This window comes from Rhinolophus sinicus, chromosome 12 (assembly GCF_057876585.1).
Source record: "Rhinolophus sinicus isolate RSI-liver-muscle chromosome 12, RSI-T2T, whole genome shotgun sequence".
Taxonomy (NCBI): Eukaryota; Metazoa; Chordata; class Mammalia; order Chiroptera; family Rhinolophidae; genus Rhinolophus; species Rhinolophus sinicus.
This window is the reverse complement of record NC_142512.1, coordinates 683350-707444: the sequence shown is the minus strand read 5'-3', so window position 1 is coordinate 707444 and position 24095 is coordinate 683350. Positions and strand designations below refer to the sequence as shown.

At 71.0% G+C, this 24095-nt stretch overlaps 8 pseudogenes; all 8 read left to right on the top strand.

Annotated features, from left to right (window-relative positions):
• Positions 1 to 3298: 3298 nt before the first annotated feature.
• On the top strand, positions 3299 to 3418 carry LOC148756209 (5S ribosomal RNA; annotated as a pseudogene).
• A 1226-nt stretch (positions 3419 to 4644) lies between these two features.
• LOC148756208 (5S ribosomal RNA) lies at positions 4645 to 4764 on the top strand (annotated as a pseudogene).
• Positions 4765 to 9466: 4702 nt separating this feature from the next.
• Positions 9467 to 9586, top strand: LOC148756207 (5S ribosomal RNA; annotated as a pseudogene).
• Positions 9587 to 10824: 1238 nt separating this feature from the next.
• Positions 10825 to 10944, top strand: LOC148756206 (5S ribosomal RNA; annotated as a pseudogene).
• A 4702-nt stretch (positions 10945 to 15646) lies between these two features.
• LOC148756205 (5S ribosomal RNA) lies at positions 15647 to 15766 on the top strand (annotated as a pseudogene).
• A 1238-nt stretch (positions 15767 to 17004) lies between these two features.
• LOC148756204 (5S ribosomal RNA) lies at positions 17005 to 17124 on the top strand (annotated as a pseudogene).
• A 4704-nt stretch (positions 17125 to 21828) lies between these two features.
• Positions 21829 to 21948, top strand: LOC148756203 (5S ribosomal RNA; annotated as a pseudogene).
• Positions 21949 to 23184: 1236 nt separating this feature from the next.
• LOC148756202 (5S ribosomal RNA) lies at positions 23185 to 23304 on the top strand (annotated as a pseudogene).
• The last annotated feature ends 791 nt before the right edge of the window (positions 23305 to 24095 follow it).

The following is a 24095-nucleotide window of genomic DNA, read 5'->3' as shown; positions in this document are numbered from 1 at the left end:
ACCAAGCCGGCCCACTGCAGTCCGCGCCCCTCTGCAATTTGCAGTCCACCATCCGCGCTTCCTAGCTTGGCCACCGCAGCTCTGCCGGTGTCCAATGGCCAACTGGCAACAGCTGAAGGCCAAGCGGTAACAGCTGATGTCAGTGCAGCCCCACGCAGTACCCCCGTCCCCCGGTACCCCCGTCTCCCCGTCACCCCTGTCTCCGTTCCCCCGGTTCCCCGTCTTCCTGTCCCCCGTCTCCCGGGTCCCCCGTCCCCACGTTCCACCATCCCCCCTATTCCGGTCCCCCCCGTCCCCTGTTCCCCCCGTCCCCTGATCCCCCTGTTCCCCCGTACCCCCATCCACCCTCTCCCAGTCCACCCGTCCCCCGGTGCCCCCGTCCCCCCAGTGCCCCATCCCCGTCCCCCGCTCCCCCGTCCCCCCAGTCCCCCCACGCCCCTGGTCCACCCGTCCCCCATTCCCTCGTCTCCCGGTCCCCCCCTCCCCGGGTCCCCCGACCCCCGTTCCCCCGTCTCCCGGTCCTCCGTCTCGCGGTCCACCTGTCCCCCGGTCCCCCAGTCCCAACGTCTCCCCGTCCCCCCGTCCCTCCTTCGCCTGGTCCCCCCGTCCCCCCATACCCCCGGTCTCCCGTTCCCCGGTCCCCCGTCGCCTCCTGGTCCCCCGGTCCCCCGGTTCCCCCGGCGCCCAGGCGCCCTTCTACCGGTCCCCCCGTTCCCCGGTCGCCCCGTCTCCCGGTCCCCAGTCTCCCGGTCCCCTGTCTCCCGGTCGCCCGGTCTTCCGGTCCCCCGGTCCTCCGTCCAGTGTTACCCCCTTCCCCCGGTCCCCCGGTCCCCCCATCTCCCTGTCCCTCTGTCTCCCGGTCCGGCCGCACACCCATCCCCCCGTCTCCCGGTCCCCCGTCTCCCGGTCGCCCGGTCCCAAGTCCCCCGTCTCCCGGTCCCCTCATCCCCTGGACCCCCAACCCCCGGTCCCTGGTCCCCCGGTCCCCCAGTCCCCCGGTTACCCCATCGCCCTGGCCCCCGTCTACCGATCCCCCAGTTCTCCGTTCGCCCCGTCTTCCGGTCCTCCCGTCCCACAGTCTCCCGTCTCCCGGTGTCCCATCTCCCGGTCACCCCGTCCCCGGTCCCCCGTCTCGCGGTCCCCCGTCTCCTAGTCGCCCCGTTCCCCGGTACCCGATCTCCCGGTCCCCTCATCCCCCAGTCCCCCAACCCCCGGTCCCCCGGTCCCCCCGTCCCCCGGTCCCCGGTCCCCCGGTCCCCCCATCTCCCGGTCCACTGGTACCCCCGTCCCCCCAGTCCATTCATGCCCCTGGTCACCCCGTCGCCCGGTCCCCTATCCCCCGGTCCCCCCAACCTCCGGTCCCCCGGTCCGCGGGTCCCCTGGTCCCCCCATCCGCCGTTCCCCCGGTCCCCCCGTCTCCGTTGCCCCGGTCCCCCCATCCCCCGGTCCCCCCGTCCCCTGGTCCCCCCGACCCTCCAGTCCCCCTGTCCCTCTGTCTCCCGGTCCCCCCGTCACCCCGTCCCCCCGGCCCCAGGTCCCCCATCTCCCGGTCCCCCCGTCTCACGGTCCCCCGTTCCCCCGTTTCCCGGTCCCCCCCTCCCCATGTCCCTCGTCCCCCAGTACCCTCGTACTCCTGTCCCTCCATCCACCGGTCTCCTGGTCCCTCCGTCCCACCGTCCGCCAGTCCCACCGTCCTCTCATTCCCCCAATCCCCCAGTCCCCCAGTCTCCCTGTCCCCCAATTCCCCGGTCTCCCTTTCCCCTGGTACCGTGTCCCCCCATCTCCCGGTCCCCCCGTCCCCTGGTCCCACTGTCTCCCAGTACCCAGTCCCCCTGTCCCCCCGGTCCCCCGGTCCCCTTGTCCCCCCATCCCCCAGTCCCCCCGTCCCCCCGGCCCTCTCGTACTCCCGTCCCCCCATCTTCCGGTCACCCCTTCCCCCCGTCCCACATGCCCCCGTCTCCCAGACCCCCCGTCCCCCGGTTCTCCCAGTTCCAACGGTCTCCCTGTCCCCCTGCCCCCCTTCCCCCATCTCCTGGTACCCCGTCCCCCGGTACCCCCGCCCCGGGTTCCTACAGTCCCACCGTTCTCCCTGTCCCCCCCCTTACACCCGTCTCCCGGTCCCCTGTCCCCCGGTCCTCCCGTCCCCCGGTCCCCCTGTCCCCCCGTTCTGTCTGTCGGTCCCTGTCCTGCGGGGACTCTAGTCCCTCTGCCCGCACAAGAACCCAGGATTTGGCGAGGCCAAGAAGGAACACCAACAGAGCCACGGATAGGGGGCTCATAGCACCATGTCTCACGGGCAGCTGGCTTGGAGACACGGCAAGCCGGAGCCGCCCGATCCCCAACCTGCCGGCCGATTCTCTGCCAACCAACAGACCCACCAAGCCGGCCCACTGCAGTCCGCGCCCCTCTGCAATTTGCAGTCCACCATCCGCGCTTCCTAGCTTGGCCACCGCAGCTCTGCCAGTGGCCAATGGCCAACTGGCAACAGCTGATGGCCAAGCGGTAACAGCTGATGTCCGTGCAGCCCCCACGCAGCACCCCTCCACGCGAGGCCCAGAGCCTGGAAAGTGCTCTCTGCAAGTCTGTCCCCACAGTCCCCGTCTGTCTCTCTCCGCCTACCTCTTGCTCCGTCTCTGGCCTTCTCTCATCCTCTCTCTCAACACCCTGGGTCAGGAGAGGTGATGTGTAGCCAGTGAAGTGACCAGTGATCGGGCGGGACGCCGGTCGCTGATGAGGGGCGAGGGCCCAGACAGAAGGCTGTGTGACGAAGGGTGGCGGCAGTCTGGAGGTGCTGCCCCCTGGTCGCGGGTGGCTCTCCCTGGCTTTGGGCCAGTGGGTGGGGCCGGCCAGGGCCAGGGCCTGGGTTGCACGTCCCTAGGGTGGAGGGGACTGAGAGGACCCTGCGACCCCCTCGGTGGCCCTGAGTGGTGGGGACAGCACAGCAGCAAGGGGGGTGTGCGGTTGTGGGGCTGGGGGGGGGATGAGAGGGGTTGGGGTAGGGGGGCGTGGTAAAAGCCATTCCGGGCGTGGGGAGTCCCAGGATGCCAGGGCGCCCAGACATATGTCACAGTCAGGGAAGTGACAGAGGCCTGTGGAGCCACTGGGGGGCGCGAAGGGGCCTCGCTGCGGGCCAGGAGTAGCCCGCCGCCCACACCAGCGGCGACCGGAGGAGGCGGGGAGCGGGCGGGAGGCACTCGGGCAGACATGCTCGCCACCCGAGCGGCCCAGCAGCATGGCGCGTGCGCTCAGGAGGCAAGTCGGGAGCAGGCTCTTGGAGTGCCGGGAGCCGGGTCCCAGTGCCTAAGGCCATACCACCCTGAACGCAGCAGATCTCGTCTGATCTCGGAAGCGAAGCAGGGTCTGTCCTGGTTAGTACTTGGATGGGAGACCGCCTGGGAATACCTGTTGGCTTTTGCTAGCGTCTCCTTTTGCATCGCCGCTCCGGCGTGGCTCCCTCCGAACCCCTGCCGCCCCTTGCCCCTCTGCAGCCTCCCAGCCAGCCGCAGGTCGCCCTGACCAGCAGAGGGTCAGCCGCCCGGCACTACAAGCTGGCAGCCCCGGCCGCACACCAGGCCCGTGGGCCAGGGCTCCCCCCCCACACCCTCCTCTCAGTCCTCTTCGGTCCCGCAGGCCGTCATCGCGAATCCTTCGCCGACGCGCGGTCGCCGCCACCGCCGCCTGCGCCAAAGCCACCGCCACCACCGGGCTCCCCACACCCCCCCCCCAGCGCTGCCCTCGCCCCCGCCCCTGTCCCCGCCCCCGCCGCCGCCACCGCCAAACTCCCTCAAACTCCCTCCTGTGCTCTCCCCACCTCGGCCGCCAGCACCGCGCTCCCCATCTCCGCCACCAGTGCTGCCCTCTCCCCCTCCCCCGCCCCCGCTGCCGCCATTGCCGCACTCCCTCAATTCCCTCCTCTGCTCTCCCCGCCTCCAGCACCCCCATCTTCCCCGCCCCCGCCCCAGCCCCCGCCGCCACCAATGCCATACTCGCTCAGTCTCCCGCCTCTGCTCTCCCGGCCTCCGCCGCCAGCACCGCCCTCACGCCCTCCCCAGCCCCCGCCGCCACCGCCGCCGCCATCGGCCCCCGTGTCCCAGCGCCCACCGTCAAAGCCCCCATTGTCGCCGCCGCCATCGCCGCCCTGGCGCCATCCACGCGGTTGCCATCGCCTACCTCGCCACCCTCCCCTGCCGCCGCCGCCGTCGCCGCCGCAGCCGCCCCCGCCGCCGCCGCGGGGTCCTCCCACAACTCCCAGGCCCAGGGTTGCCTGCTGGTGCAGGCCTCCACCAGCCTTGGGGCTGCGGTTGGGGGTAAACCTGGTGGCGGTAGGGGGGCGGGTTGTATGCCGGTCTGGGTGCGGGGAGTCCCAGGATGCCAGAGTTCCACGACTTCTGGCACCATCAGGGAAGTGGCAGTGTCCCATGGAGCCCCGGGTGGCGCGAAGGGGCCTCGCTGTCGGCCAGGAGTAGCTCGCCGCCCACGCCAGGGGCATTAGGAAGAGGCGGGGAGCCGGACTGGGGGGGGACGCGGTGCTGGCAGAGCCGGCCCGCGGGTCGATGCTCGCCACCGGAGCGGCTCATCTGCATGGCGGGCGCTCACGAGACAGGCCGGGAGCAGGCTCTTGGGGCGCGGGAGCCGGGTCCCAGCGTCTAAGGCCATACCACCCTGAACGCGCCCGATCTCCTCTGATCTCGGGAGCTAAGCAGGGAGGGGCCTGGTTAGTACTTGCATGGGAGACCGCCTGGGAATACCTGTAGGCTTTTGCTCGCCTCTCCTTTTGCGCCGCCGCCCCGGCGTGCCTCCCTCCGAATCCCTGCCGCCCCTTGCCCCTCTGCAACCCCTGCAGCCGCCCAGCCAGCCGAAGGTCCCCCTGGCCAGAGGACGGACAGCCGCCCAGCACTACAAGCTCGCATCCCCGGCCGCACACCAGGCCTGTCGGCCAGGGCTCCCCCCCTCTCCCTCTTCTTAGTGCTCTTCGCCGAGGCAGGCCGTCAGCCTGCAGCAGCCAGCCGCGTCTAGGTCGCCGCCGCCGCCACCGCCATCGCAGGGCTCCCTCTCGCTCCCCGACCCTGCCGCCGCCGCAACCCCCAACGCCCAAGCCCAGGGCTGCCTGCCGGCGCAGGCTTCCACCAGGCTCTCTCCATCCCAGGACGTGCCGGTCCTTTGCACCTCGGCCCGAGCCCAGGGGACGCCCATCCCTGCGCCTGCCCCTGGGCCCCGAGACACAGGATCGGCGTGTCCTCGGGCAAACGGGACGCCCACCCGCCCCGCCCCACCGGAGTCTTCTGTCTCCGCGGGCAGGCACCTCTCCCCACACCCCCGCGCGTCCCCTCCCGTCTCCCACAAGAGCCAGGAGCCCTCCCTTCCCGCCGGCCACGGTGTCCCCGACACAAAGGGCACAAAGAGCCGGGACAAACCAGGGGACGGCGGGAGCAGCACCCCAACACACCACGCGCCATCGACTCCAGGGGAGACCGCCACAAGGGAAGAGCAGGCACGCAGGCACACAATCCTCACAACCAGGGTGCCTGGGGGCTGCCACTCTCCTCCCGCGGGCGGGTCCCTGGGCGGGGCTCAGAGCCCACTGGCCCTCCGGAGACCCTGGCGGCCTGCCCCGGGGGCTTCAATGGTGACTGCCAACGCCAGGGCAATGCCTCCTTGGCGGAGCCCAGCCCCGGGCACGACCACACTCCGGTGGAGAAGCCACCACTTCAACACAGCCTCAGTGCGTCTGTCCCAGTCCGTGTGCCCGAATGTGCGTCCCTCCCACCCTCCCCCACCCCATGTCTGTCTGGCTCTGTGACGTGCCTGTTGGGTTCTGGCTCTGGCTCAGGAGCTCTCTCCCCGCGTGCCAGCCCCCTCTTTCTCTGTCTCTGTCCATGTCTCTCTGTATGTCTAGACACATACATGTACATATACGTGTATATTTCCATCTCGCTCCCTCTTACTCCTCCTCCCGTTCTGTCTGTCTGTCCCTGTCCTGCGGGGACTCTAGTCCCTCTGCCCGCACAAGAACGCAGGATTTGGCGAGGCCAAGAAGGAACACCCACAGAGCCACGGATAGGGGGCTCATAGCACCATGTCTCACGGGCGGCTGGCTTGGAGACACGGCAAGCCGGAGCCGCCCGATCCCCCACCTGCTGGCCGATTCTCTGCCAACCAACAGACCCACCAAGCCGGCCCACTGCAGTCCGCGCCCCTCTGCAATTTGCAGTCCACCATCCGCGCTTCCTAGCTTGGCCACCGCAGCTCTGCCGGTGTCCAATGGCCAACTGGCAACAGCTGAAGGCCAAGCGGTAACAGCTGATGTCAGTGCAGCCCCACGCAGTACCCCCGTCCCCCGGTACCCCCGTCTCCCCGTCACCCCTGTCTCCGTTCCCCCGGTTCCCCGTCTTCCTGTCCCCCGTCTCCCGGGTCCCCCGTCCCCACGTTCCACCATCCCCCCTATTCCGGTCCCCCCCGTCCCCTGTTCCCCCCGTCCCCTGATCCCCCTGTTCCCCCGTACCCCCATCCACCCTCTCCCAGTCCACCCGTCCCCCGGTGCCCCCGTCCCCCCAGTGCCCCATCCCCGTCCCCCGCTCCCCCGTCCCCCCAGTCCCCCCACGCCCCTGGTCCACCCGTCCCCCATTCCCTCGTCTCCCGGTCCCCCCCTCCCCGGGTCCCCCGACCCCCGTTCCCCCGTCTCCCGGTCCTCCGTCTCGCGGTCCACCTGTCCCCCGGTCCCCCAGTCCCAACGTCTCCCCGTCCCCCCGTCCCTCCTTCGCCTGGTCCCCCCGTCCCCCCATACCCCCGGTCTCCCGTTCCCCGGTCCCCCGTCGCCTCCTGGTCCCCCGGTCCCCCGGTTCCCCCGGCGCCCAGGCGCCCTTCTACCGGTCCCCCCGTTCCCCGGTCGCCCCGTCTCCCGGTCCCCAGTCTCCCGGTCCCCTGTCTCCCGGTCGCCCGGTCTTCCGGTCCCCCGGTCCTCTGTCCAGTGTTACCCCCTTCCCCCGGTCCCCCGGTCCCCCCATCTCCCTGTCCCTCTGTCTCCCGGTCCGGCCGCACACCCATCCCCCCGTCTCCCGGTCCCCCGTCTCCCGGTCGCCCGGTCCCCAGGTCCCCCGTCTCCCGGTCCCCTCATCCCCTGGACCCCCAACCCCCGGTCCCTGGTCCCCCGGTCCCCCAGTCCCCCGGTTCCCCCATCGCCCTGGCCCCCGTCTACCGATCCCCCAGTTCTCCGTTCGCCCCGTCTTCCGGTCCTCCCGTCCCACAGTCTCCCGTCTCCCGGTGTCCCATCTCCCGGTCACCCCGTCCCCGGTCCCCCGTCTCGCGGTCCCCCGTCTCCTAGTCGCCCCGTTCCCCGGTACCCGATCTCCCGGTCCCCTCATCCCCCAGTCCCCCAACCCCCGGTCCCCCGGTCCCCCCGTCCCCCGGTCCCCGGTCCCCCGGTCCCCCCATCTCCCGGTCCACTGGTACCCCCGTCCCCCCAGTCCATTCATGCCCCTGGTCACCCCGTCGCCCGGTCCCCTATCCCCCGGTCCCCCCAACCTCCGGTCCCCCGGTCCGCGGGTCCCCTGGTCCCCCCATCCGCCGTTCCCCCGGTCCCCCCGTCTCCGTTGCCCCGGTCCCCTCATCCCCCGGTCCCCCCGTCCCCCGGTCCCCCCGACCCTCCAGTCCCCCTGTCCCTCTGTCTCCCGGTCCCCCCGTCACCCCGTCCCCCCGGCCCCAGGTCCCCCATCTCCCGGTCCCCCCGTCTCACGGTCCCCCGTTCCCCCGTTTCCCGGTCCCCCCCTCCCCATGTCCCTCGTCCCCCAGTACCCTCGTACTCCTGTCCCTCCATCCACCGGTCTCCTGGTCCCTCCGTCCCACCGTCCGCCAGTCCCACCGTCCTCTCATTCCCCCAATCCCCCAGTCCCCCAGTCTCCCTGTCCCTCAATTCCCCGGTCTCCCTTTCCCCTGGTACCGTGTCCCCCCATCTCCCGGTCCCCCCGTCCCCTGGTCCCACTGTCTCCCAGTACCCAGTCCCCCTGTCCCCCCGGTCCCCCGGTCCCCTTGTCCCCCCATCCCCCAGTCCCCCCGTCCCCCCGGCCCTCTCGTACTCCCGTCCCCCCATCTTCCGGTCACCCCTTCCCCCCGTCCCACATGCCCCCGTCTCCCAGACCCCCCGTCCCCCGGTTCTCCCAGTTCCAACGGTCTCCCTGTCCCCCTGCCCCCCTTCCCCCATCTCCTGGTACCCCGTCCCCCGGTACCCCCGCCCCGGGTTCCTACAGTCCCACCGTTCTCCCTGTCCCCCCCCTTACACCCGTCTCCCGGTCCCCTGTCCCCCGGTCCTCCCGTCCCCCGGTCCCCCTGTCCCCCCGTTCTGTCTGTCGGTCCCTGTCCTGCGGGGACTCTAGTCCCTCTGCCCGCACAAGAACCCAGGATTTGGCGAGGCCAAGAAGGAACACCAACAGAGCCACGGATAGGGGGCTCATAGCACCATGTCTCACGGGCAGCTGGCTTGGAGACACGGCAAGCCGGAGCCGCCCGATCCCCAACCTGCCGGCCGATTCTCTGCCAACCAACAGACCCACCAAGCCGGCCCACTGCAGTCCGCGCCCCTCTGCAATTTGCAGTCCACCATCCGCGCTTCCTAGCTTGGCCACCGCAGCTCTGCCAGTGGCCAATGGCCAACTGGCAACAGCTGATGGCCAAGCGGTAACAGCTGATGTCCGTGCAGCCCCCACGCAGCACCCCTCCACGCGAGGCCCAGAGCCTGGAAAGTGCTCTCTGCAAGTCTGTCCCCACAGTCCCCGTCTGTCTCTCTCCGCCTACCTCTTGCTCCGTCTCTGGCCTTCTCTCATCCTCTCTCTCAACACCCTGGGTCAGGAGAGGTGATGTGTAGCCAGTGAAGTGACCAGTGATCGGGCGGGACGCCGGTCGCTGATGAGGGGCGAGGGCCCAGACAGAAGGCTGTGTGACGAAGGGTGGCGGCAGTCTGGAGGTGCTGCCCCCTGGTCGCGGGTGGCTCTCCCTGGCTTTGGGCCAGTGGGTGGGGCCGGCCAGGGCCAGGGCCTGGGTTGCACGTCCCTAGGGTGGAGGGGACTGAGAGGACCCTGCGACCCCCTCGGTGGCCCTGAGTGGTGGGGACAGCACAGCAGCAAGGGGGGTGTGCGGTTGTGGGGCTGGGGGGGGGATGAGAGGGGTTGGGGTAGGGGGGCGTGGTAAAAGCCATTCCGGGCGTGGGGAGTCCCAGGATGCCAGGGCGCCCAGACATATGTCACAGTCAGGGAAGTGACAGAGGCCTGTGGAGCCACTGGGGGGCGCGAAGGGGCCTCGCTGCGGGCCAGGAGTAGCCCGCCGCCCACACCAGCGGCGACCGGAGGAGGCGGGGAGCGGGCGGGAGGCACTCGGGCAGACATGCTCGCCACCCGAGCGGCCCAGCAGCATGGCGCGTGCGCTCAGGAGGCAAGTCGGGAGCAGGCTCTTGGAGTGCCGGGAGCCGGGTCCCAGTGCCTAAGGCCATACCACCCTGAACGCAGCAGATCTCGTCTGATCTCGGAAGCGAAGCAGGGTCTGTCCTGGTTAGTACTTGGATGGGAGACCGCCTGGGAATACCTGTTGGCTTTTGCTAGCGTCTCCTTTTGCATCGCCGCTCCGGCGTGGCTCCCTCCGAACCCCTGCCGCCCCTTGCCCCTCTGCAGCCTCCCAGCCAGCCGCAGGTCCCCCTGACCAGCAGAGGGTCAGCCGCCCGGCACTACAAGCTGGCAGCCCCGGCCGCACACCAGGCCCGTGGGCCAGGGCTCCCCCCCCACACCCTCCTCTCAGTCCTCTTCGGTCCCGCAGGCCGTCATCGCGAATCCTTCGCCGACGCGCGGTCGCCGCCACCGCCACCTGCGCCAAAGCCACCGCCACCACCGGGCTCCCCACACCCCCCCCCCCAGCGCTGCCCTCGCCCCCGCCCCTGTCCCCGCCCCCGCCGCCGCCACCGCCAAACTCCCTCAAACTCCCTCCTGTGCTCTCCCCACCTCGGCCGCCAGCACCGCGCTCCCCATCTCCGCCACCAGTGCTGCCCTCTCCCCCTCCCCCGCCCCCGCTGCCGCCATTGCCGCACTCCCTCAATTCCCTCCTCTGCTCTCCCCGCCTCCAGCACCCCCATCTTCCCGCCCCCGCCCCAGCCCCCGCCGCCACCAATGCCATACTCGCTCAGTCTCCCGCCTCTGCTCTCCCGGCCTCCGCCGCCAGCACCGCCCTCACGCCCTCCCCAGCCCCCGCCGCCACCGCCGCCGCCATCGGCCCCCGTGTCCCAGCGCCCACCGTCAAAGCCCCCATTGTCGCCGCCGCCATCGCCGCCCTGGCGCCATCCACGCGGTTGCCATCGCCTACCTCGCCACCCTCCCCTGCCTCCGCCGCCGCCGCCGCCGCCGCCGCCGCCGCAGCCGCCCCCGCCGCCGCCGCGGGGTCCTCCCACAACTCCCAGGCCCAGGGTTGCCTGCTGGTGCAGGCCTCCACCAGCCTTGGGGCTGCGGTTGGGGGTAAACCTGGTGGCGGTAGGGGGGCGGGTTGTATGCCGGTCTGGGTGCGGGGAGTCCCAGGATGCCAGAGTTCCACGACTTCTGGCACCATCAGGGAAGTGGCAGTGTCCCATGGAGCCCCGGGTGGCGCGAAGGGGCCTCGCTGTCGGCCAGGAGTAGCCCGCCGCCCACGCCAGGGGCATTAGGAAGAGGCGGGGAGCCGGACTGGGGGGGGACGCGGTGCTGGCAGAGCCGGCCCGCGGGTCGATGCTCGCCACCGGAGCGGCTCATCTGCATGGCGGGCGCTCACGAGACAGGCCGGGAGCAGGCTCTTGGGGCGCGGGAGCCGGGTCCCAGCGTCTACGGCCATACCACCCTGAACGCGCCCGATCTCCTCTGATCTCGGGAGCTAAGCAGGGAGGGGCCTGGTTAGTACTTGCATGGGAGACCGCCTGGGAATACCTGTAGGCTTTTGCTCGCCTCTCCTTTTGCGCCGCCGCCCCGGCGTGCCTCCCTCCGAATCCCTGCCGCCCCTTGCCCCTCTGCAACCCCTGCAGCCGCCCAGCCAGCCGAAGGACCCCCTGGCCAGAGGAGGGACAGCCGCCCAGCACTACAAGCTCGCATCCCCGGCCGCACACCAGGCCTGTCGGCCAGGGCTCCCCCCCTCTCCCTCTTCTTAGTGCTCTTCGCCGAGGCTGGCCGTCAGCCTGCAGCAGCCAGCCGCGTCTAGGTCGCCGCCGCCGCCACCGCCATCGCAGGGCTCCCTCTCGCTCCCCGACCCTGCCGCCGCCGCAACCCCCAACGCCCAAGCCCAGGGCTGCCTGCCGGCGCAGGCTTCCACCAGGCTCTCTCCATCCCAGGACGTGCCGGTCCTTTGCACCTCGGCCCGAGCCCAGGGGACGCCCATCCCTGCGCCTGCCCCTGGGCCCCGAGACACAGGATCGGCGTGTCCTCGGGCAAACGGGACGCCCACCCGCCCCGCCCCACCGGAGTCTTCTGTCTCCGCGGGCAGGCACCTCTCCCCACACCCCCGCGCGTCCCCTCCCGTCTCCCACAAGAGCCAGGAGCCCTCCCTTCCCGCCGGCCACGGTGTCCCCGACACAAAGGGCACAAAGAGCCGGGACAAACCAGGGGACGGCGGGAGCAGCACCCCAACACACCACGCGCCATCGACTCCAGGGGAGACCGCCACAAGGGAAGAGCAGGCACGCAGGCACACAATCCTCACAACCAGGGTGCCTGGGGGCTGCCACTCTCCTCCCGCGGGCGGGTCCCTGGGCGGGGCTCAGAGCCCACTGGCCCTCCGGAGACCCTGGCGGCCCGCCCCGGGGGCTTCAATGGTGACTGCCAACGCCAGGGCAATGCCTCCTTGGCGGAGCCCAGCCCCGGGCACGACCACACTCCGGTGGAGAAGCCACCACTTCAACACAGCCTCAGTGCGTCTGTCCCAGTCCGTGTGCCCGAATGTGCGTCCCTCCCACCCTCCCCCACCCCATGTCTGTCTGGCTCTGTGACGTGCCTGTTGGGTTCTGGCTCTGGCTCAGGAGCTCTCTCCCCGCGTGCCTGCCCCCTCTTTCTCTGTCTCTGTCCATGTCTCTCTGTATGTCTAGACACATACACGTACATATACGTGTATATTTCCATCTCGCTCCCTCTTACTCCTCCTCCCGTTCTGTCTGTCTGTCCCTGTCCTGCGGGGACTCTAGTCCCTCTGCCCGCACAAGAACGCAGGATTTGGCGAGGCCAAGAAGGAACACCCACAGAGCCACGGATAGGGGGCTCATAGCACCATGTCTCACGGGCGGCTGGCTTGGAGACACGGCAAGCCGGAGCCGCCCGATCCCCCACCTGCTGGCCGATTCTCTGCCAACCAACAGACCCACCAAGCCGGCCCACTGCAGTCCGCGCCCCTCTGCAATTTGCAGTCCACCATCCGCGCTTCCTAGCTTGGCCACCGCAGCTCTGCCGGTGTCCAATGGCCAACTGGCAACAGCTGAAGGCCAAGCGGTAACAGCTGATGTCAGTGCAGCCCCACGCAGTACCCCCGTCCCCCGGTACCCCCGTCTCCCCGTCACCCCTGTCTCCGTTCCCCCGGTTCCCCGTCTTCCTGTCCCCCGTCTCCCGGGTCCCCCGTCCCCACGTTCCACCATCCCCCCTATTCCGGTCCCCCCCGTCCCCTGTTCCCCCCGTCCCCTGATCCCCCTGTTCCCCCGTACCCCCATCCACCCTCTCCCAGTCCACCCGTCCCCCGGTGCCCCCGTCCCCCCAGTGCCCCATCCCCGTCCCCCGCTCCCCCGTCCCCCCAGTCCCCCCACGCCCCTGGTCCACCCGTCCCCCATTCCCTCGTCTCCCAGTCCCCCCCTCCCCGGGTCCCCCGACCCCCGTTCCCCCGTCTCCCGGTCCTCCGTCTCGCGGTCCACCTGTCCCCCGGTCCCCCAGTCCCAACGTCTCCCCGTCCCCCCGTCCCTCCTTCGCCTGGTCCCCCCGTCCCCCCATACCCCCGGTCTCCCGTTCCCCGGTCCCCCGTCGCCTCCTGGTCCCCCGGTCCCCCGGTTCCCCCGGCGCCCAGGCGCCCTTCTACCGGTCCCCCCGTTCCCCGGTCGCCCCGTCTCCCGGTCCCCAGTCTCCCGGTCCCCTGTCTCCCGGTCGCCCGGTCTTCCGGTCCCCCGGTCCTCCGTCCAGTGTTACCCCCTTCCCCCGGTCCCCCGGTCCCCCCATCTCCCTGTCCCTCTGTCTCCCGGTCCGGCCGCACACCCATCCCCCCGTCTCCCGGTCCCCCGTCTCCCGGTCGCCCGGTCCCCAGGTCCCCCGTCTCCCGGTCCCCTCATCCCCTGGACCCCCAACCCCCGGTCCCTGGTCCCCCGGTCCCCCAGTCCCCCGGTTACCCCATCGCCCTGGCCCCCGTCTACCGATCCCCCAGTTCTCCGTTCGCCCCGTCTTCCGGTCCTCCCGTCCCACAGTCTCCCGTCTCCCGGTGTCCCATCTCCCGGTCACCCCGTCCCCGGTCCCCCGTCTCGCGGTCCCCCGTCTCCTAGTCGCCCCGTTCCCCGGTACCCGATCTCCCGGTCCCCTCATCCCCCAGTCCCCCAACCCCCGGTCCCCCGGTCCCCCCGTCCCCCGGTCCCCGGTCCCCCGGTCCCCCCATCTCCCGGTCCACTGCTACCCCCGTCCCCCCAATCCATTCATGCCCCTGGTCACCCCGTCGCCCGGTCCCCTATCCCCCGGTCCCCCCAACCTCCGGTCCCCCGGTCCGCGGGTCCCCTGGTCCCCCCATCCGCCGTTCCCCCGGTCCCCCCGTCTCCGTTGCCCCGGTCCCCCCATCCCCCGGTCCCCCCGTCCCCTGGTCCCCCCGACCCTCCAGTCCCCCTGTCCCTCTGTCTCCCGGTCCCCCCGTCACCCCGTCCCCCCGGCCCCAGGTCCCCCATCTCCCGGTCCCCCCGTCTCACGGTCCCCCGTTCCCCCGTTTCCCGGTCCCCCCCTCCCCATGTCCCTCGTCCCCCAGTACCCTCGTACTCCTGTCCCTCCATCCACCGGTCTCCTGGTCCCTCCGTCCCACCGTCCGCCAGTCCCACCGTCCTCTCATTCCCCCAATCCCCCAGTCCCCCAGTCTCCCTGTCCCCCAATTCCCCGGTCTCCCTTTCCCCTGGTACCGTGTCCCCCCATCTCCCGGTCCCCCCGTCCCCTGGTCCCACTGTCTCCCAGTACCCAGTCCCCCTGTCCCCCCGGTCCCCCGGTCCCCTTGTCCCCCCATCCCCCAGTCCCCCCGTCCCCCCGGCCCTCTCGTACTCCCGTCCCCCCATCTTCCGGTCACCCCTTCCCCCCGTCCCACATGCCCCCGTCTCCCAGACCCCCCGTCCCCCGGTTCTCCCAGTTCCAACGGTCTCCCTGTCCCCCTGCCCCCCTTCCCCCATCTCCTGGTACCCCGTCCCCCGGTACCCCCGCCCCGGGTTCCTACAGTCCCACCGTTCTCCCTGTCCCCCCCCTTACACCCGTCTCCCGGTCCCCTGTCCCCCGGTCCTCCCGTCCCCCGGTCCCCCTGTCCCCCCGTTCTGTCTGTCGGTCCCTGTCCTGCGGGGACTCTAGTCCCTCTGCCCGCACAAGAACCCAGGATTTGGCGAGGCCAAGAAGGAACACCAACAGAGCCACGGATAGGGGGCTCATAGCACCATGTCTCACGGGCAGCTGGCTTGGAGACACGGCAAGCCGGAGCCGCCCGATCCCCAACCTGCCGGCCGATTCTCTGCCAACCAACAGACCCACCAAGCCGGCCCACTGCAGTCCGCGCCCCTCTGCAATTTGCAGTCCACCATCCGCGCTTCCTAGCTTGGCCACCGCAGCTCTGCCAGTGGCCAATGGCCAACTGGCAACAGCTGATGGCCAAGCGGTAACAGCTGATGTCCGTGCAGCCCCCACGCAGCACCCCTCCACGCGAGGCCCAGAGCCTGGAAAGTGCTCTCTGCAAGTCTGTCCCCACAGTCCCCGTCTGTCTCTCTCCGCCTACCTCTTGCTCCGTCTCTGGCCTTCTCTCATCCTCTCTCTCAACACCCTGGGTCAGGAGAGGTGATGTGTAGCCAGTGAAGTGACCAGTGATCGGGCGGGACGCCGGTCGCTGATGAGGGGCGAGGGCCCAGACAGAAGGCTGTGTGACGAAGGGTGGCGGCAGTCTGGAGGTGCTGCCCCCTGGTCGCGGGTGGCTCTCCCTGGCTTTGGGCCAGTGGGTGGGGCCGGCCAGGGCCAGGGCCTGGGTTGCACGTCCCTAGGGTGGAGGGGACTGAGAGGACCCTGCGACCCCCTCGGTGGCCCTGAGTGGTGGGGACAGCACAGCAGCAAGGGGGGTGTGCGGTTGTGGGGCTGGGGGGGGGATGAGAGGGGTTGGGGTAGGGGGGCGTGGTAAAAGCCATTCCGGGCGTGGGGAGTCCCAGGATGCCAGGGCGCCCAGACATATGTCACAGTCAGGGAAGTGACAGAGGCCTGTGGAGCCACTGGGGGGCGCGAAGGGGCCTCGCTGCGGGCCAGGAGTAGCCCGCCGCCCACACCAGCGGCGACCGGAGGAGGCGGGGAGCGGGCGGGAGGCACTCGGGCAGACATGCTCGCCACCCGAGCGGCCCAGCAGCATGGCGCGTGCGCTCAGGAGGCAAGTCGGGAGCAGGCTCTTGGAGTGCCGGGAGCCGGGTCCCAGTGCCTAAGGCCATACCACCCTGAACGCAGCAGATCTCGTCTGATCTCGGAAGCGAAGCAGGGTCTGTCCTGGTTAGTACTTGGATGGGAGACCGCCTGGGAATACCTGTTGGCTTTTGCTAGCGTCTCCTTTTGCATCGCCGCTCCGGCGTGGCTCCCTCCGAACCCCTGCCGCCCCTTGCCCCTCTGCAGCCTCCCAGCCAGCCGCAGGTCGCCCTGACCAGCAGAGGGTCAGCCGCCCGGCACTACAAGCTGGCAGCCCCGGCCGCACACCAGGCCCGTGGGCCAGGGCTCCCCCCCCACACCCTCCTCTCAGTCCTCTTCGGTCCCGCAGGCCGTCATCGCGAATCCTTCGCCGACGCGCGGTCGCCGCCACCGCCGCCTGCGCCAAAGCCACCGCCACCACCGGGCTCCCCACACCCCCCCCCCAGCGCTGCCCTCGCCCCCGCCCCTGTCCCCGCCCCCGCCGCCGCCACCGCCAAACTCCCTCAAACTCCCTCCTGTGCTCTCCCCACCTCGGCCGCCAGCACCGCGCTCCCCATCTCCGCCACCAGTGCTGCCCTCTCCCCCTCCCCCGCCCCCGCTGCCGCCATTGCCGCACTCCCTCAATTCCCTCCTCTGCTCTCCCCGCCTCCAGCACCCCCATCTTCCCCGCCCCCGCCCCAGCCCCCGCCGCCACCAATGCCATACTCGCTCAGTCTCCCGCCTCTGCTCTCCCGGCCTCCGCCGCCAGCACCGCCCTCACGCCCTCCCCAGCCCCCGCCGCCACCGCCGCCGCCATCGGCCCACGTGTCCCAGCGCCCACCGTCAAAGCCCCCATTGTCGCCGCCGCCATCGCCGCCCTGGCGCCATCCACGCGGTTGCCATCGCCTACCTCGCCACCCTCCCCTGCCTCCGCCGCCGCCGCCGTCGCCGCCGCCGCCGCAGCCGCCCCCGCCGCCGCCGCGGGGTCCTCCCACAACTCCCAGGCCCAGGGTTGCCTGCTGGTGCAGGCCTCCACCAGCCTTGGGGCTGCGGTTGGGGGTAAACCTGGTGGCGGTAGGGGGGCGGGTTGTATGCCGGTCTGGGTGCGGGGAGTCCCAGGATGCCAGAGTTCCACGACTTCTGGCACCATCAGGGAAGTGGCAGTGTCCCATGGAGCCCCGGGTGGCGCGAAGGGGCCTCGCTGTCGGCCAGGAGTAGCCCGCCGCCCACGCCAGGGGCATTAGGAAGAGGCGGGGAGCCGGACTGGGGGGGGACGCGGTGCTGGCAGAGCCGGCCCGCGGGTCGATGCTCGCCACCGGAGCGGCTCATCTGCATGGCGGGCGCTCACGAGACAGGCCGGGAGCAGGCTCTTGGGGCGCGGGAGCCGGGTCCCAGCGTCTACGGCCATACCACCCTGAACGCGCCCGATCTCCTCTGATCTCGGGAGCTAAGCAGGGAGGGGCCTGGTTAGTACTTGCATGGGAGACCGCCTGGGAATACCTGTAGGCTTTTGCTCGCCTCTCCTTTTGCGCCGCCGACCCGGCGTGCCTCCCTCCGAATCCCTGCCGCCCCTTGCCCCTCTGCAACCCCTGCAGCCGCCCAGCCAGCCGAAGGACCCCCTGGCCAGAGGAGGGACAGCCGCCCAGCACTACAAGCTCGCATCCCCGGCCGCACACCAGGCCTGTCGGCCAGGGCTCCCCCCCTCTCCCTCTTCTTAGTGCTCTTCGCCGAGGCAGGCCGTCAGCCTGCAGCAGCCAGCCGCGTCTAGGTCGCCGCCGCCGCCACCGCCATCGCAGGGCTCCCTCTCGCTCCCCGACCCTGCCGCCGCCGCAACCCCCAACGCCCAAGCCCAGGGCTGCCTGCCGGCGCAGGCTTCCACCAGGCTCTCTCCATCCCAGGACGTGCCGGTCCTTTGCACCTCGGCCCGAGCCCAGGGGACGCCCATCCCTGCGCCTGCCCCTGGGCCCCGAGACACAGGATCGGCGTGTCCTCGGGCAAACGGGACGCCCACCCGCCCCGCCCCACCGGAGTCTTCTGTCTCCGCGGGCAGGCACCTCTCCCCACACCCCCGCGCGTCCCCTCCCGTCTCCCACAAGAGCCAGGAGCCCTCCCTTCCCGCCGGCCACGGTGTCCCCGACACAAAGGGCACAAAGAGCCGGGACAAACCAGGGGACGGCGGGAGCAGCACCCCAACACACCACGCGCCATCGACTCCAGGGGAGACCGCCACAAGGGAAGAGCAGGCACGCAGGCACACAATCCTCACAACCAGGGTGCCTGGGGGCTGCCACTCTCCTCCCGCGGGCGGGTCCCTGGGCGGGGCTCAGAGCCCACTGGCCCTCCGGAGACCCTGGCGGCCCGCCCCGGGGGCTTCAATGGTGACTGCCAACGCCAGGGCAATGCCTCCTTGGCGGAGCCCAGCCCCGGGCACGACCACACTCCGGTGGAGAAGCCACCACTTCAACACAGCCTCAGTGCGTCTGTCCCAGTCCGTGTGCCCGAATGTGCGTCCCTCCCACCCTCCCCCACCCCATGTCTGTCTGGCTCTGTGACGTGCCTGTTGGGTTCTGGCTCTGGCTCAGGAGCTCTCTCCCCGCGTGCCTGCCCCCTCTTTCTCTGTCTCTGTCCATGTCTCTCTGTATGTCTAGACACATACACGTACATATACGTGTATATTTCCATCTCGCTCCCTCTTACTCCTCCTCCCGTTCTGTCTGTCTGTCCCTGTCCTGCGGGGACTCTAGTCCCTCTGCCCGCACAAGAACGCAGGATTTGGCGAGGCCAAGAAGGAACACCCACAGAGCCACGGATAGGGGGCTCATAGCACCATGTCTCACGGGCGGCTGGCTTGGAGACACGGCAAGCCGGAGCCGCCCGATCCCCCACCTGCTGGCCGATTCTCTGCCAACCAACAGACCCACCAAGCCGGCCCACTGCAGTCCGCGCCCCTCTGCAATTTGCAGTCCACCATCCGCGCTTCCTAGCTTGGCCACCGCAGCTCTGCCGGTGTCCAATGGCCAACTGGCAACAGCTGAAGGCCAAGCGGTAACAGCTGATGTCAGTGCAGCCCCACGCAGTACCCCCGTCCCCCGGTACCCCCGTCTCCCCGTCACCCCTGTCTCCGTTCCCCCGGTTCCCCGTCTTCCTGTCCCCCGTCTCCCGGGTCCCCCGTCCCCACGTTCCACCATCCCCCCTATTCCGGTCCCCCCCGTCCCCTGTTCCCCCCGTCCCCTGATCCCCCTGTTCCCCCGTACCCCCATCCACCCTCTCCCAGTCCACCCGTCCCCCGGTGCCCCCGTCCCCCCAGTGCCCCATCCCCCGTCCCCCGCTCCCCCGTCCCCCCAGTCCCCCCACGCCCCTGGTCCACCCGTCCCCCATTCCCTCGTCTCCCGGTCCCCCCCTCCCCGGGTCCCCCGACCTCCGTTCCCCCGTCTCCCGGTCCTCCGTCTCGCGGTCCACCTGTCCCCCGGTCCCCCAGTCCCAACGTCTCCCCGTCCCCCCGTCCCTCCTTCGCCTGGTCCCCCCGTCCCCCCATACCCCCGGTCTCCCGTTCCCCGGTCCCCCGTCGCCTCCTGGTCCCCCGGTCCCCCGGTTCCCCCGGCGCCCAGGCGCCCTTCTACCGGTCCCCCCGTTCCCCGGTCGCCCCGTCTCCCGGTCCCCAGTCTCCCGGTCCCCTGTCTCCCGGTCGCCCGGTCTTCCGGTCCCCCGGTCCTCCGTCCAGTGTTACCCCCTTCCCCCGGTCCCCCGGTCCCCCCATCTCCCTGTCCCTCTGTCTCCCGGTCCGGCCGCACACCCATCCCCCCGTCTCCCGGTCCCCCGTCTCCCGGTCGCCCGGTCCCCAGGTCCCCCGTCTCCCGGTCCCCTCATCCCCTGGACCCCCAACCCCCGGTCCCTGGTCCCCCGGTCCCCCAGTCCCCCGGTTCCCATATCGCCCTGGCCCCCGTCTACCGATCCCCCAGTTCTCCGTTCGCCCCGTCTTCCGGTCCTCCCGTCCCACAGTCTCCCGTCTCCCGGTGTCCCATCTCCCGGTCACCCCGTCCCCGGTCCCCCGTCTCGCGGTCCCCCGTCTCCTAGTCGCCCCGTTCCCCGGTACCCGATCTCCCGGTCCCCTCATCCCCCAGTCCCCCAACCCCCGGTCCCCCGGTCCCCCCGTCCCCCGGTCCCCGGTCCCCCGGTCCCCCCATCTCCCGGTCCACTGGTACCCCCGTCCCCCCAGTCCATTCATGCCCCTGGTCACCCCGTCGCCCGGTCCCCTATCCCCCGGTCCCCCCAACCTCCGGTCCCCCGGTCCGCGGGTCCCCTGGTCCCCCCATCCGCCGTTCCCCCGGTCCCCCCCGTCTCCGTTGCCCCGGTCCCCCCGTCCCCCGGTCCCCCCGTCCCCCGGTCCCCCCGACCCTCCAGTCCCCCTGTCCCTCTGTCTCCCGGTCCCCCCGTCACCCCGTCCCCCCGGCCCCAGGTCCCCCATCTCCCGGTCCCCCCGTCTCACGGTCCCCCGTTCCCCCGTTTCCCGGTCCCCCCCTCCCCATGTCCCTCGTCCCCCAGTACCCTCGTACTCCTGTCCCTCCATCCACCGGTCTCCTGGTCCCTCCGTCCCACCGTCCGCCAGTCCCACCGTCCTCTCATTCCCCCAATCCCCCAGTCCCCCAGTCTCCCTGTCCCCCAATTCCCCGGTCTCCCTTTCCCCTGGTACCGTGTCCCCCCATCTCCCGGTCCCCCCGTCCCCTGGTCCCACTGTCTCCCAGTACCCAGTCCCCCTGTCCCCCCGGTCCCCCGGTCCCCTTGTCCCCCCATCCCCCAGTCCCCCCGTCCCCCCGGCCCTCTCGTACTCCCGTCCCCCCATCTTCCGGTCACCCCTTCCCCCCGTCCCACATGCCCCCGTCTCCCAGACCCCCCGTCCCCCGGTTCTCCCAGTTCCAACGGTCTCCCTGTCCCCCTGCCCCCCTTCCCCCATCTCCTGGTACCCCGTCCCCCGGTACCCCCGCCCCGGGTTCCTACAGTCCCACCGTTCTCCCTGTCCCCCCCCTTACACCCGTCTCCCGGTCCCCTGTCCCCCGGTCCTCCCGTCCCCCGGTCCCCCTGTCCCCCCGTTCTGTCTGTCGGTCCCTGTCCTGCGGGGACTCTAGTCCCTCTGCCCGCACAAGAACCCAGGATTTGGCGAGGCCAAGAAGGAACACCAACAGAGCCACGGATAGGGGGCTCATAGCACCATGTCTCACGGGCAGCTGGCTTGGAGACACGGCAAGCCGGAGCCGCCCGATCCCCAACCTGCCGGCCGATTCTCTGCCAACCAACAGACCCACCAAGCCGGCCCACTGCAGTCCGCGCCCCTCTGCAATTTGCAGTCCACCATCCGCGCTTCCTAGCTTGGCCACCGCAGCTCTGCCAGTGGCCAATGGCCAACTGGCAACAGCTGATGGCCAAGCGGTAACAGCTGATGTCCGTGCAGCCCCCACGCAGCACCCCTCCACGCGAGGCCCAGAGCCTGGAAAGTGCTCTCTGCAAGTCTGTCCCCACAGTCCCCGTCTGTCTCTCTCCGCCTACCTCTTGCTCCGTCTCTGGCCTTCTCTCATCCTCTCTCTCAACACCCTGGGTCAGGAGAGGTGATGTGTAGCCAGTGAAGTGACCAGTGATCGGGCGGGACGCCGGTCGCTGATGAGGGGCGAGGGCCCAGACAGAAGGCTGTGTGACGAAGGGTGGCGGCAGTCTGGAGGTGCTGCCCCCTGGTCGCGGGTGGCTCTCCCTGGCTTTGGGCCAGTGGGTGGGGCCGGCCAGGGCCAGGGCCTGGGTTGCACGTCCCTAGGGTGGAGGGGACTGAGAGGACCCTGCGACCCCCTCGGTGGCCCTGAGTGGTGGGGACAGCACAGCAGCAAGGGGGGTGTGCGGTTGTGGGGCTGGGGGGGGGATGAGAGGGGTTGGGGTAGGGGGGCGTGGTAAAAGCCATTCCGGGCGTGGGGAGTCCCAGGATGCCAGGGCGCCCAGACATATGTCACAGTCAGGGAAGTGACAGAGGCCTGTGGAGCCACTGGGGGGCGCGAAGGGGCCTCGCTGCGGGCCAGGAGTAGCCCGCCGCCCACACCAGCGGCGACCGGAGGAGGCGGGGAGCGGGCGGGAGGCACTCGGGCAGACATGCTCGCCACCCGAGCGGCCCAGCAGCATGGCGCGTGCGCTCAGGAGGCAAGTCGGGAGCAGGCTCTTGGAGTGCCGGGAGCCGGGTCCCAGTGCCTAAGGCCATACCACCCTGAACGCAGCAGATCTCGTCTGATCTCGGAAGCGAAGCAGGGTCTGTCCTGGTTAGTACTTGGATGGGAGACCGCCTGGGAATACCTGTTGGCTTTTGCTAGCGTCTCCTTTTGCATCGCCGCTCCGGCGTGGCTCCCTCCGAACCCCTGCCGCCCCTTGCCCCTCTGCAGCCTCCCAGCCAGCCGCAGGTCGCCCTGACCAGCAGAGGGTCAGCCGCCCGGCAGTACAAGCTGGCAGCCCCGGCCGCACACCAGGCCCGTGGGCCAGGGCTCCCCCCCCACACCCTCCTCTCAGTCCTCTTCGGTCCCGCAGGCCGTCATCGCGAATCCTTCGCAGACGCGCGGTCGCCGCCACCGCCGCCTGTGCCAAAGCCACCGCCACCACCGGGCTCCCCCCCCCCCCCCCCCGCCAGCGCTGCCCTCGCCCCCGCCCCTGTCCCCGCCCCCGCCGCCGCCACCGCCAAACTCCCTCAAACTCCCTCCTGTGCTCTCCCCACCTCGGCCGCCAGCACCGCGCTCCCCATCTCCGCCACCAGTGCTGCCCTCTCCCCCCCCCCCCGCCCCCGCTGCCGCCATTGCCGCACTCCCTCAATTCCCTCCTCTGCTCTCCCCGCCTCCAGCACCGCCATCTTCCCCGCCCCCGCCCCAGCCCCCGCCGCCACCAATGCCATACTCGCTCAGTCTCCCGCCTCTGCTCTCCCGGCCTCCGCCGCCAGCACCGCCCTCACGCCCTCCCCAGCCCCCGCCGCCACCGCCGCCGCCATCGGCCCCCGTGTCCCAGCGCCCACCGTCAAAGCCCCCATTGTCGCCGCCGCCATCGCCGCCCTGGCGCCATCCACGCGGTTGCCATCGCCTACCTCGCCACCCTCCCCTGCCTCCGCCGCCGCCGCCGCCGCCGCCGCAGCCGCCCCCGCCGCCGCCGCGGGGTCCTCCCACAACTCCCAGGCCCAGGGTTGCCTGCTGGTGCAGGCCTCCACCAGCCTTGGGGCTGCGGTTGGGGGTAAACCTGGTGGCGGTAGGGGGGCGGGTTGTATGCCGGTCTGGGTGCGGGGAGTCCCAGGATGCCAGAGTTCCACGACTTCTGGCACCATCAGGGAAGTGGCAGTGTCCCATGGAGCCCCGGGTGGCGCGAAGGGGCCTCGCTGTCGGCCAGGAGTAGCCCGCCGCCCACGCCAGGGGCATTAGGAAGAGGCGGGGAGCCGGACTGGGGGGGGACGCGGTGCTGGCAGAGCCGGCCCGCGGGTCGATGCTCGCCACCGGAGCGGCTCATCTGCATGGCGGGCGCTCACGAGACAGGCCGGGAGCAGGCTCTTGGGGCGCGGGAGCCGGGTCCCAGCGTCTACGGCCATACCACCCTGAACGCGCCCGATCTCCTCTGATCTCGGGAGCTAAGCAGGGAGGGGCCTGGTTAGTACTTGCATGGGAGACCGCCTGGGAATACCTGTAGGCTTTTGCTCGCCTCTCCTTTTGCGCCGCCGCCCCGGCGTGCCTCCCTCCGAATCCCTGCCGCCCCTTGCCCCTCTGCAACCCCTGCAGCCGCCCAGCCAGCCGAAGGTCCCCCTGGCCAGAGGAGGGACAGCCGCCCAGCACTACAAGCTCGCATCCCCGGCCGCACACCAGGCCTGTCGGCCAGGGCTCCCCCCCTCTCCCTCTTCTTAGTGCTCTTCGCCGAGGCAGGCCGTCAGCCTGCAGCAGTCAGCCGCGTCTAGGTCGCCGCCGCCGCCACCGCCATCGCAGGGCTCCCTCTCGCTCCCCGACCCTGCCGCCGCCGCAACCCCCAACACCCAAGCCCAGGGCTGCCTGCCGGCGCAGGCTTCCACCAGGTTCTCTCCATCCCAGGACGTGCCGGTCCTTTGCACCTCGGCCCGAGCCCAGGGAACGCCCATCCCTGCGCCTGCCCCTGGGCCCCGAGACACAGGATCTGTGTGTCCTCGGGCAAACGGGACGCCCACCCGCCCCGCCCCACCGGAGTCTTCTGTCTCCGCGGGCAGGCACCTCTCCCCACACCCCCGCGCGTCCCCTCCCTTCTCCCACAAGAGCCAGGAGCCCTCCCTTCCCGCCGGCCACGGTGTCCCCGACACAAAGGGCACAAAGAGCCGGGACAAACCAGGGGACGGCGGGAGCAGCACCCCAACACACCACGCGCCATCGACTCCAGGGGAGACCGCCACAAGGGAAGAGCAGGCACGCAGGCACACAATCCTCACAACCAGGGTGCCTGGGGGCTGCCACTCTCCTCCCGCGGGCG